This window comes from Condylostylus longicornis, unplaced genomic scaffold, assembly GCF_029603195.1.
Source record: "Condylostylus longicornis isolate FDR11 unplaced genomic scaffold, ASM2960319v2 ptg000135l, whole genome shotgun sequence".
NCBI classification, from domain to species: domain Eukaryota; kingdom Metazoa; phylum Arthropoda; class Insecta; order Diptera; family Dolichopodidae; genus Condylostylus; species Condylostylus longicornis.
In genome coordinates, this window is record NW_026578103.1 from 15,593,948 (window position 1) to 15,608,592 (window position 14,645).

The window sequence follows — 14,645 nt, forward strand, 5'->3', positions numbered from 1 at the left end:
GATTTATGCCGTGATTCCGAACATGGAAGACATTTTCATGCACATGTACATAAGTATATACATACTTATGAATATTGTAAAATATATATGTATGTAAATTATCAATAATTATTTAAATATTGTTGTTATTGATTATATGTATATGTACTAGGATTAAGTATATAACATATTAAAGGGTTGTAAATAAATTTTATACATTTTAATCACAAAAAAAAATGTTCAATTACTAATAAAATATTTAATAACTGCGTATGTATGTATTTGAAATATCACAATTAAAAAATAAAATAGTGACGCAATAAAATAATCTTTTTGTTTTTATTTTTATTTTTAATTTTTTTAATATTCTTTATTTTATTTATAATGAAATCCTTTTATTTATATTATACATAATGTACTCGTATGTGGTATATAAGTATTCACAGCAATTTTCTTAACTATCTTTTCCCTTCTTATTCTTTTCACTACAAAATTGTAAAAGTTAAAAAATGAAAATAAAATGCGAAAAATAGAAGACTTACAATTTTAATAATTCCTCAATATACAATTTTTTTTTTTTTGTTTTACTTTTACTATTATTCTGGGTGGATAGACTTTATAACACCGTATGAATATGTCAATGTTGAAATAATTCTAAATTATACATATACATATATTATGTACATATTTGTATGAATTTTCAAATATTTGCAATAAAGTGTATTAAAAATTCTGTACATTATATGCACTTAGTACATACTTTTAATAGTATCTAAATGAATGCATCAAATGTTTATATTCTATAATATACTATGTTATAGAAAATATTTTGTAACAAAAATATTCACATTTCTCTACTACACACATACGTATATTCATATAATACATAAGTGTATAAGTATTATATGCACATTATAGGTATTTTAAAATCTCTATATTCCTACATTAAAAATATATTTTTATATACATAACACATATGTATATAAAAATGTTACATTACGTTCCTCTCTTCAATTTTCTTTTTTAAAAAATATTACAAAATATTCACACAATATAGGCTCATATGCCAAAAAAAAATTGTGTTTCATTTCTCTTATTATAATATTCTTGCGTCTTCTTTTATTGAGTATTTCAATTTGTTGATTTGACCATGTTGGAAACAGGATCGTCATCTCAAAATCAAAATGAATATAAGTAAAATTAATTTAAAAAAAAAAATAATTAAAAAGACAGTTAATCAACTATATATGTATATATTAATAATCTATATATTTCTTTTTGTATAATATACTTAGGTTAGGTGATTTTATGCGAAAAAAAATATAATTTGCATATTGTATAATTGTTAAACTAATAAGAAGATCGGAATATTGTAAATATTATTGAATGTGTGTATGTATTAACAATATCGATATTCTTGAATAAGCTCAATATATTATTTTGTGTTCGTTCTTCGTATGACAACTTCTAACAAAATTAATTTTTATTTCATATGACTTTATTTAATTTGAATATATTTAATTTGACAATTCTGTTTTACTCATAAAACTCATCAATCAAAATGAACAAATTTCAAATCAAAAAGAGCAATGAGATAAATTAAAAACACATCTGCTGATATAACTTGTACTCACAAACAGTATTCACTTCCGAGGTAGATATTCAGTTTGCTCAAATCAAATAATATAATAACAAGCCAAATTAAATATAATCATAATAAAAAAATACATCAAATATAAGTTGTAACTTATTAAATTTTACACCTTAATTGCAGTTTTAAGATTATTCATTGTTTAGAAATCAGTTTGCAAATATTTTTATTTAATTGGTTCATAAACCTTACGTAATACTTTGATTTACAATAAAATGTTGAATGATATGCCAAAATTTCGAAATCTAAAATCTAGAGAAATTTTGATGCTGAACATTTTCGAAAATTAAAAGAGTGTGGAAATTGCTTATTTACGAGTAAAAGAGATTGTACAAAATATAAAATGAAGTCCAAATGTAAATAAATGCGTAGATCAAAGGTAACACAAATATGAAAAAAACATAGAGATAATATTAAAACGAAGAGTCGTTAATTCGATTAATAATAGGTCTATTTATTTTATGAACTGTGATTAATTAATTTTTTCATTATAAAAGCATTGAAACTATTAATTTATATGAAAAATTATTCACAAACTTGTCTACATTAATTACTATAAATCCAATATTAAAATAGCACTTGTTTTAGCCGTAACCAATACATTTATTGTTATAACACCACTGAAATTTAATTAGGCATAAAATAATAAAGTTTTTATTTGAATAAATTATTTTAAAAAACCAGTTTGTTTGCTTTTAAAATTTTATTAATCATTGTCATTTCTTTTTATTTAATTGTAAAAATTTCGTTTATTTTACTTTAATTATTATTAAATATTAAAACAGTAATATTTTAATTATACTAAAATAATAAAAAAAAATTTATTAACAATAATAAATAAGTAAGGCCTTTTTAATTTGCTTATTTTGTTTGGTTACTTTAATTTTAATACAATTGAATTTTATTAAATTATTAATTTACAAGTAGTGTGTACTTTACGTACTTTAATTATTAATCTTGAAGCTTAATTGAATTCAGATTGAATAAATATAGAATTAAAAAAAAAATTCAAGCAGGTTTTTTGCAAATCATTTCTGATTCTCTTTTGTAGCTACTTGTAAATAATTTGTGTCCTTAAAAACAATTTATTTAAATAAATAATTAATTAGTCGTAACAAAATAGCAATAATCCATAAAGAGAAAATATTTATAATTGCAAATTTGTTTGGATATTTCTAGTACATAAAAATTATTTTGTACGTGCTAATTCTGAAATACAGTAACTAGCACCGGCCTTGTTTGCGTGCATATCGATTTTTCAATACAAATTATATTGTAACTATATTTAATTCAAATTGAAATTTATTGAGGTAATTCCGAAATAAAACAAAATAATGATTAAACAGTAATTTATAAGTTCAACATTAAATAAATAAATAACGGAAACATTTACAAACAAGATGAGCTACACTCGATGGTTCTCCCGAAACAGGGTGATAGAATTAATACAATTAAGCAAAAAATAGAAATATTTTACCTTTTTCGTTTTCTTCATAAGTTGTGAGGTCTCAAAATTGATTGAGGAAGCTGAAATAACTCGAGAAATATGACAAGCAAACCAACTTGAAGTACTTATTTCAAAGCTCATAAAATTCCCCTTTTATCAGTGAATTACTACTATTGTCAAGGACTTTTTATTAAAAGTGCAAAACTAAACTTAAAGAAAAAATTCGACAACTTTTCATTTAAGTATTATTTACTCACAATTGCCAGCACCTACAAGGTTTCTTACGTAAATTCTTATGTTTACCTGTATATTTTTACGTTTATTTTCACTTTCATTTCGGTACAACATTATGTGACGAAAACCTCAGCAATAAAATGTCTATGAAACGAAAATCTGAGGTCAAATCATTATTTATGTAATTATTTTATATTCTACGTTATGGCTGAATATTACAAAATATAATTGGCTGCCCATTTATTTTCCCAAAAAATTTACCTATTATGAAATTTTTATTTAAAATCAATAGGGAAGTGATTAGTGTTTTCTATAAAAGCCGTATTTTAATTTAATTAATTAATCATCTAAATTAACAATTGCTATAATATGTAGAACTTAATATGTAATTTTATTAATTTTTCTCCCGAAAATATGCAATTAGACAATTTTAATAACTGAGCCCTTTTTATCGAATTTAATTCATATTAAATTTATTTTTTAAACTTTTTATTACAAAACACATGTTGAGCTTTTAATTTTATTATGGCAAGTCTAAACAAATATTTTATTCTTATCTCTTAATAGCATACTGCAAGTAATTTACATTTTTATTTATTAAGTAAAGGTAAATCCCCTTTATACACCTCTGCATATAAAATATAAAATGTAAACGTTCACATACAATTTATTATTGTGTATATGTTATATGAACTTGTATATTATATATGTTTTTAAATAAATATAAAGACAAAAAACAGCAAAAAGTAAAAATTAAAGAGTAAAAATGAGAATAAAAATAAAATAATATAATAATTATAATAATATACTTATACATACCTACCTACCTATTTATATATGTACATACGTACATAAAATCCAAATGTTATATTAAGAACAACATGTAGCAATTCACGCCAAAAAGTATAGAAAAACCAAAAAAACAATAATAATGAAGCTTTAATGTTAAATGTGAAAGCTAAGTGAACGGATTGCTTTACGATTTGGAAGAATTTTTTTTGCTTGTGTTTCTTTTTGTTTTTTTGTATTTTTGTAAAAAAAAAAAAAAAAAATTTTTTTTTTTTTTTTGCCTGTTCTCATATTAATAAAATAGAAAGAAAATTAAATATTTTTTAAATAAAATTAATTATAAATTAAAAATATTAAATGCGAAATAAATTTTAAAATTGTAAAAAGAAAATCGATTAGAAATAATAATAAGTGATTTATTTTTTGTCAAAAGTGTTAAAACAACAGCAAAAAAATTTTAAAAATTAATAATAAAAATTGTAATATTCTCAATAATTAATTTGTGAAAAAGCCGGGCGTCTTAATTAATTTCATAAGTCAAGAAAAAATATATTTTGTTTTATTATTAATTAAAAATAATTTATAAAATTAAATTGGTGAATCCAAAGTGCCTTTTTTACAACAAGTGCATATATTTTTTGAATTAAATCAATTTTTAATTAAAGTTGCAATTTGATTACTTTTATTGGTGATTTGACTACTTTTATTGGTGATTTGCTTTTACTGATGATATGAAACTCTTTTGAAATATCACAATATAAAAGTACGTATAATTGTTTATATTTTTTATATAATTAAAAAAAAAATTTTAAATTATCTACAATCATTTTAATTATAGTTGAAATTTAAATTGAAAAAAAATTTATATACTTTAAATTTATTTATTAATTATATTTTATTTTTTCATTTAATTTATAATTTGCTAATAAAAATTAATTTCATTTTAATTAACTCTTCACTGCAATTTAAAACAATATCACATACATATGTGTACATACACAAAATATTTATAATTATAAATATATAAAATAAGAATGTCATTATGTACATATATAAAATGCACGTCATTCTAATATATCCCATAAATAAAACAAAATAATGTATATATGTATGTATAAATGTGTATGTAGTCATGTTACATAATATGCCGACAATTTCGGTAATTTGAATTTTGTTTTTTGTTTTAGCAAATTATTGTCAAATTTTTAACATTATGGTTTTAAAATCTAAAATAAACAGCAATATAACAAGCCAAATTCCAAAATTGTTTGAAGTATATTAAGTGAGTTTTATGAGTGAGCCAAAAAAAAAAAAGAATTTTGTTTTATTTTTTAATGATAATATAATATTGAAAATAGTTGTTTATTTAGACGATTAAATCTGTAATTAATAAATCGATTCGATTTAGTGAGTTTTTAAATAGGAAAATTTGTCAGTGAATTTCAATAAAGTATGGATCTTCACTACTGGTTATTGCAAAAAGTCGTGTATCAATTTATTAATGTATCATAGCAAAATTTTGTAATGACATTTAGAAAAAAATTTGTTTCGTTTTAAAAAATAATGTAAATGTTTTCTATTGCGTGTTGTTTTATTAAAATGTCAACTTGGAAATAAAAACATAAATTTTATTAAATCACAAAATGAAAGTTTTCGAACTACACAATAAAAACCATATGTCAATTTTTTACAATTATACATCGAAAAGTTCCTTAAGTCATTCATTATTTCGCGAAAAAATTTTTTTCTTGCTGTTTTTTTTTATTTTTATAAATGAAAACCGTAGAATTTTAAAAATATTTTTTTGAATTTTCATGTAATATATAAAAAAATCAATTATTCTTATTTAACGCGTTCAAAATGTTGAAGAAATTGTGGTCTTGTTGTTTGAAAATGAAAAGTGACTGTGATTTCGAAAATTCCAGTAAGTGATTAACAATGATGTAGTTTCAATTTTTTTTATTTTGTCAATAACAATAATTTTGATAAATACTGTATACTGTAGTGATATATATATACATCTTTATACAACTACAGTAAAATATTTATATATGAAATCACAATGAATACTTAAAATAAATGCAAATATTGATCAGATCGGCGCTTCTTGAATATTTCTTTGATTATTTATTGAAAACGAGCAAAATAATTTTATATAATATTGAAATTTCATAGCTGATATTATTTGAACTTATACTACAATTATTTAAATTAAATATTTAATTTTTATAGTAATTAATTTAACTAATTCACCAAAACCAAAAAAAAATTGTATAATTAGAAAACCAAGTATTTTACCTACATATAAATAATACAATCTCTAAATAATTAATCAAAGAATTTACATTTGACAACATATCACCTAAATGACATTAAAAAAAATTTAATGTCAGTTAACAACAAGTTAAACAACAAAGAGAATCGGCTCTTTTGCACATTCGAATTGGTCCAAGTGCAGTTGTAATTTATTATTATATCGATTCATTATCATGTCGATTATTAATGTAAAGTTGCTAAAATGTGATCACAATTATTTCAAAAAATTCAAAATACATGCCAATAAAAAGTAAAAATTGCACATATAAATTAAAATTGACTATTTTTAAAATTTTACAAATGAAAAGTATAAATGAAAATAAAACAAAAATGAGAGTTACCGATAGTAATAAATTGTTTTACGATTAACAATATTACTGGTATAATGTCATTTTCTAACCACTATTTTGAATAATTTTTCGTGTTTCAATAATAAGTGTTTTATTTAATTTAATTATTTTATTGAAAACATTAGAAATTAGCCTTAAAATTTCCATTATTGCTAATTTTTTATATTACTTAACAATTTTTTTTTAAAAAAATCATTTTATACGTTAAATTTAATTGCAGCATTACAAATAACACAAAATGTATGGTTAATATCATAGAAATGAAATATATGAAAAATAAAAATTAAAACAAAAATATAAAATCATTTTATATTTTTAGAAAGAAAATTATGTAAAAATATACTATAAATAAATTATTATAATTATTATTGATACAATGTCAATACTTATACAATTATTTTAAGAGGTTGCAAGGTAAATGCGAAATTTCTTAAAAACAATTACAGTAAAAATAATAAAAATAATAATTAAAAACTTATAGTTTCCTTGTATACAATAAATTAAGCCTATTACATAACATGAAGGTTAAAAATTAAAATGTCGTGTAATTTCCTACATTTATTTTTTATCTGTAGATTTTTTCTCTTTTAGGTACATAATACGAGTATGTGCAAAGTTCACAATATTTTTAATAAGTTGTCAATTTTGGGGAAAAAAAAACCTGTAACAATATTTATATACACACATATTTATGCATATATGTATTTAATATTTTTGAATTTTTTGTAATTACTTGTATAACAATAAATATTATTTGCATATTTTCTACTGTTTGGTAATACTCATATGCATTTAAATTATTATACCAAAAATTTCGTCATGCATGTTTGCACAACAATTAGTAAAAGTACCTTTGCATTCTTAAAAACAAATAATTATTTAAAAAAAAATAATTCTTTTTTGCTTGACAGTTATTATTGCCAATTACCAGGTACTTAATTCAGATAATTTATATTAAATTTATTGAATGTTTTTTTAGCACGTCACTAAAACAATACGTTCCGAAAAAATTAATCTATAAAATTCAATATATTTCTTTGTACAAAATTTGTGTACAAAATTTAAAACTAATGATTTCCAATTTTAATAAAAGAATTGTTAAGAAATCTACTTATAAAATTAATACAAAAGTTTTATAAAACATTAAACAATAAATTCAATTTTAAAAATAACTTTTATACCTACAAAAAATTTAATAGCTTAACATGAATGATATGAAAATTATTTGAAATCATTACAATAAATTGAATACAAAGAAGAAAAATATTATTATGTAAGGAATTCTGATACCAATTTCTTGTCGCTTTCAAAGGGCTTTGTTTTACAAATGATTAAGAATAAGCAGTTAACCAACAATACGATTGATGTATAAAATTAATTGATTTTGCCAATTAGATTGAGTCGAAAATCTCGATAAAAATCTAATAATTATTTGATAAGCAAAGAATATGTACATATACTTAGACATAGAAGTAAAGAATAAGACTAAATGAGATGAAAATAAATCTAAATTAATGGCGTATTAAAATAAATAAGAATTTAATAAATTTATAAATGAATTTATAAACTCTTATATTACAATTATCACAATTTAATTTTGTTATAATTTCAGTTTTGCATTTAAAATTGTAAAAGAACAAATATGTCTAAAAAGCATGTTTTATAATTAGCGCACATTCAATTTTCAACTATTCATAAAACTTGTTTAACTTTTCTTACTAATTAGAATTTTATAGTTAAATTTTTGTTAAAACAAAATAAATATATAAATATGTATATGTACATACTATATGCATAAATATATATATGTGTATATAAATAATTTTTTGAAGGTCATCTATCAACAAATTTTAGCTCATTATTAATGCAAGTTGAAATTAAGAAATCCCCCTCATTAAAAATTAATATACGTATATAATAGATATATGTATGCAGATAAAATTTTCAAAGAAAAGTAATATAAATATTTACTTTAATTTAACAATCATTTAAAATACCGGTTATACCTATTCCATATACATATATATGTACATATTATTATCAATGAATAATAAAATTGACATAAACATATGATCATATGTTCTAGATTTATTTTTTAATGAATTTATTAATTAAATATTCTATAGGTATACAAATATAATATGAATAAATGAAATAAAATTTAAAAGAATTTAATTCATGCGTTTCAGTTAAATAAAATAAGTGGAAAGTTTCGCTTACTTACGTAATTACGATTAAAATATTTAATTTTTGTAATATTTATCCAAATTATCCATCATATCCCAAATTTAATTGTGGTCAAAAATTCCAATATATATATCCATAGAAGTTATTAAGAACAATACTTTCTGAAAAACAAAAATTATTAATAACCTGAGAACCTATGATCCTAAATACAGCAATTAAGTTTCGTACGTATACCTGAGGTGCAAGGATTCACCAACAAATATCTCCGATCATAAGAAGAATATTTAAACCAAACCAATTTTACAAAAAACCATATGTGATTTTGGCCAGCCAACAATTGATAGAACTAAAAATAGAAAAAAAATAAAATACAAATATCTTTCATTAGATTAGGGAAGCCCAGTTCTGACAGTAAAATCTGAGTTATAATAAATGTAATATTTAGTAAAGGAAAAACAGACGCAATTCAAAAGCTTTGATCGTAATAGAAAATATCGGAGGAGTGCTAGACTTTGTGGAAGTAGTACACTTCTTAAAAGTGTGCAATAAAGAAGAAAAACAGTAAAATGATAAATGCTACTACACTGTGCAAAATATATGCATATCTAGTTATTTTGTTATATTATTTTTTTTTAATTTAATATTACTTAATTTGTTTTTTTTTTTTTAATTTTTTAATTTTAAATATATATGTATATAAAGTTGGATCAAATCAATGATTTTTAATGTAGCACTTTTCCTCTCAACAAATGAAAATACTGCTATTAAAAACAATTTATGTTACTAAACTATTAAAATTACTTTAATTCACATACGAAAGTATTTCAAGAATTGCATACATGTAATTTTTGAAATAAAACAAGAAATTTATAAAGGCATTCACACAATGCTCCAATTTGAGGATTAATTGAGCAAGTTAAAAAAAATAATTATATTTTTTATTGGCAGGTAGAAGAAGCTTACCATTACTGTTTTGCGTGTGCAATCAAAAAATGTTTATATTTTCGCTGTATTGAATAGTTAAAACGTAGCATTTTTAGGGTTTAACTGCTAGACGTAAAAATTTTCTTCTACGGAAATAAGTTTCTTGCATAAGATCTATGTACATATAAAATTTTAGTTTCCTTTATTCAAGTGTAAAGAAGTTTTGTAAACATGCCCACAGACGGACGGACGGACGAATGGGCAGAGTGATTTTTTCAAATTTTCAAGCATTTTTTCAAAAATTTTTTTGGAAAAATGCTAAAAAGTACCAAACAGGCTATTTTAATTCTAATGACCGACGATTATTTTATTTTTGAAAAGTATGTCGGAGAAAAAAATTCGCTAGCCAGATATAAAGTGCCAGAAGATATTTTATTGTTATTGTATGAAATTTACTTAATATAGTGAATTAGTTCGAGAGCTAATAACCCCATATGACAGAAATACAATCCATTTATAAATTTCTGCTGTTAACTTAAAATTATTTAAAAAAAAGCACTATTGAAAACGACTTTTCTTAAACAGGTTATGAGAAAGCGAAGTGACAGAAATTTTTACTTGTTTATTTGAAACATAAGCAGAAATATCAAAATGCATAAAACAAACATACTCCATATATGGGAAACACACAAAAAGTTCAATAAATTCTTCAAGGTCGACAATATTCAATTTAATAATAGTTTTCTTTTACTAAAGCTTTTCATTTGCCATTTTAATTTTACATTATTATAGTTAATTAGCTGATCAGTTTGTAATCAGTGTATTAAAATTTTTTTTTATAATTCCATCCTACGTACGTTTGTGTATTATTAATTATGGATATATTATTCACAGTTAAATTTAGATAAGACGAAATTGTTAAACAAAAGTTCGTATGTAATGCAGAACGAAACCTAATTCCCTTCAAAGTTAACACTGCTAATATAAAATTTAAAATTTAAAATATAAATTTTTGATAATTACACAGTTTTGATCTTAAAATAATTTTTAAATACCAATTAGCATCATTTTCATTTGCAGCTATGCATTTTTCCTTTTTTTTAGTTTTGAAAACTTACGATACGGCAAAATAAAGTGTTTTTCATTTTGAAATTCGGTGTTATAGACTACCTTGATTACTGTGTGTTCGTACAATTGAAGTTTCACTGTAACTCATTTAACTACATATAAATTTATTTAAGATATATATACATATATGTATTAATTAACAATATAGTGAAATTATTTTAAGAATGTCGATTAAACAAAAATTTTAACTTATCACAGATACAAAAATCAGCGCATGTAATGTACATATGTATATATATATTATATATCATAACATATTATTTATAAATTTAAACATATACAAATAAAAACTTAATACATAGAAAAGGCACGTGAATAATAATTTCTCCAATATTTAATTTAACAAAAAAAATGTTATTTTGAATTTAAGCTTTAGAAATAATTAAATTGTCATAAAAAGAAATTATTTTAAATTATAAAAAATTAAAAATAATTTCTGTATAAATTATTTAAGATGAGAATTAAGTTGTTTAAAAATAATTAAATAATGAAAAAATTATTTTCCACTGAATTTTATATTTGACATTTTTTTATCCACGTTTTTATTTAGACTTGCCGTGTTGCCTATAAGTATGTGTTCGAAATAAATCTTGTAATCGATTTTAAGCTTACTTCATGACTTCTCGGAAATTTGAAAATTTTTACCATGACTCCAAACCCGAAGAAAACGCATCACTTGAATACATATTCATACATATACTCCAGATTTATGAAATGCAATGAATATGTAATATATATGTCATTATATATTGTTTAATATGTATTAAAAGCAAATCTGCTCGTGCGGGGGCACTTAATCTTTTAAGCATTGTTATCAATGCCAATCAACTGAAATTTTACTGAAACATGTGACGTTAAAATGACGTTTTCCATACCAATTGTTTGTACGAGAAGATGACGTTTTAACGTCAGTCAACAAAAAAATATTTATATACATATTCATTAGAAAAATTAAATACATTTTGCCAATATAACAAAATTTATATAACAAAAATATAATCAGAACATATTTTTTGTTATATTTTAGAAATGACAAAAAAAATAAAATAAAATAAAATAAAATGAAATAAAGAGGAAACATTTAGTTTAAGAACAAATGAATGGGTTTTAATTATTTTCATGTTGTTTTTTTTTTGTGTCGTGTTCAAAATATTGTTCTTTAATTTTTTTTTGGCGAAAAACCAATTTCACCCAAATATTGAACACAGAAAATTATGTATAACAAGTATGTATGTACATAAATGGATACTGTTATAGTTATAATGTTAATAATGAATTTGTTTGAATTTAACCTTAAAAAGACGGCATTTTAGGTAAACATATAAATTCGTATAGGTGCTCAATTATTGTATATGAAAACACTTTAGGCTATTTTAAGTATTGATGACAATAAAATAGCCATTTTTATTCATATATATATTGATGCGTCAAACACGTCCAATTTTAATTGATATTTTTTCGTCAATATTTAATACTTTGAAATTTGTTTTGGAATCATCCTATTTATAATTATAAATTTTAAAGTAGCTGATGTATTGGTATGTACGTTCAACGTCACGATTACGTAAAATATTTTGTATTGTATTTGTCTAAAATATGGGTTTGTTTATTATATAATATGAAGTCATGTTTTCCTTCAAAATAATTATATACACACTTGACGAAAATAAATTAAAATTTACATTCTGTACCCAAATATTTGATACACTTTTATCTATAGTTAAAGAGGCAACAATATTGTCAAATTTTATTTTAGAAGTTCGTTATTTTGTTCTTTATATATATTTCGGGCCTCTTCGGGCTTAAAGTATAACAAGCTGACAGTTCATTTTAAAATGAAATTCTAAATTTTAAACTTAATGTACTCGAAATATTAGGAATTCAAAAATTTCTAGATTTCTAATACACTTTCGGTGAAATATACATATTTACGTCCAAATTCAGTTTAGCATGGTGATATATGCATATATAATATAATATACACATATAAATGTACGCACACTTGATTCTCATTTCAAAAAACCAAATTTTGTTATACGGTCTAATTCCAAAATAAATAATAAAATATAAAAAAAAAATTATGTCAAATTATATTGGGTAATTTGCAAATTATTTCTTTATTTTTAAATTTTATTTATTTTACTAATAAATTGAAATTCTTATAAAGAAAGTATTTATTAGTCATTTCTTTAAAATGTTAAATAATTAAACTATTTGCATTTTTAAACATAAAATTACTAACATTAATTATCATAATGAAAAATTAAAATTAAATTATAATTAATAGATTTCTATTTTGAAATGATGAATCAATAAATTTTTAATTATACCGATTCGAGGCCAAATTTTTCAATTTAGCAAGATTTAAGATATATGTAGGAGTACTTGGTTTTTGAATAATTGCGTGTTTAAGGAATATTGCAATTACCAATATACAATATTATTGTACTGGGTATTTTTCTTCAGTAAATTGGGAATTCTTATTTAGTTTAGATTTTACTAAAAATTTTCTCAAATTTCTTATCTAAATTTAATTTTAATAATCCTAGTAAATATATTATATATACATATGTACTTAATCTAAATTACCTAGTTTGTTTTACAACATTTTACATGTTAACTGAATATAATATCTACAACGTGCTGATTACAAATTTTATCTAACAATTATGGATCTCTTTTTTTCAAGGTTGCATGTTTCCACCATAAAACAGATTTAAATTTTTTTATTACTTATGCATGCATAATTTTAAGGTCTTATCATTAGAGTGTACATTACTGTTTTATTATTTATGTAAAAATATTTGTTTTATCATTTTGAATATTTTACAATAAGCATGGTAGTAAAATTAACATTATTATTAGTTTAGTTTTATAATATTGTTTTACTTGCATCATAGATGATTCATCATAAAAATCCTTATTCTAATATAGTACATAGTTTGCTTAAACCATAGTATTAAATGAATAAATCAAGTCCCTAACAAAAAGGGAAAGTTACTTTGTATATTCTTTTTCTATTTTTGTATTCTTTGATAATATTTTTAAATTTATTTGAGAAATATAAAATTTTCGGCTCATGTTTATCAAATTTAAATTTTTAAATGATTATCATTTTGTAAATTCGGAATTTCACTTTCGAAACTGATAACAAAAAAACTGGAAATTTTCTTGCAGTTCTGTTCAAAAGCTATTATAAAAATTTGCTAAGAATTTAATTTCAAATACATAAGTATTATGTACATATTGATATTTTAGACTGCCTACAAGTAAGTCACAAAATTAAAATACTTAAGTTTTTACTTAATACTTAAGTTTAAATTAGTTAAGATCTATTGTATCCCAACAAAAATAATTTTTATCAAATATTATTATATAATATGGATTTCTCACATAATTAATTTTTTTCCGGTTTTTAATTTATATAAAAAAATCAAATAAATTTTAATAAAATTAATCTTTATTTTAAATTATTTAACCCTATACTGCGATTATATGGTTAATTAAAAGATTGTATGCATACGCAAAAATATTTCAAGTAATAAAGAAGATGACAACACAAACGTGAATTTTTATAAATAGCTACTCTGTATTACATTTATAAGATTTCCAAATTTTTACCAAATAAATTTACCTGACG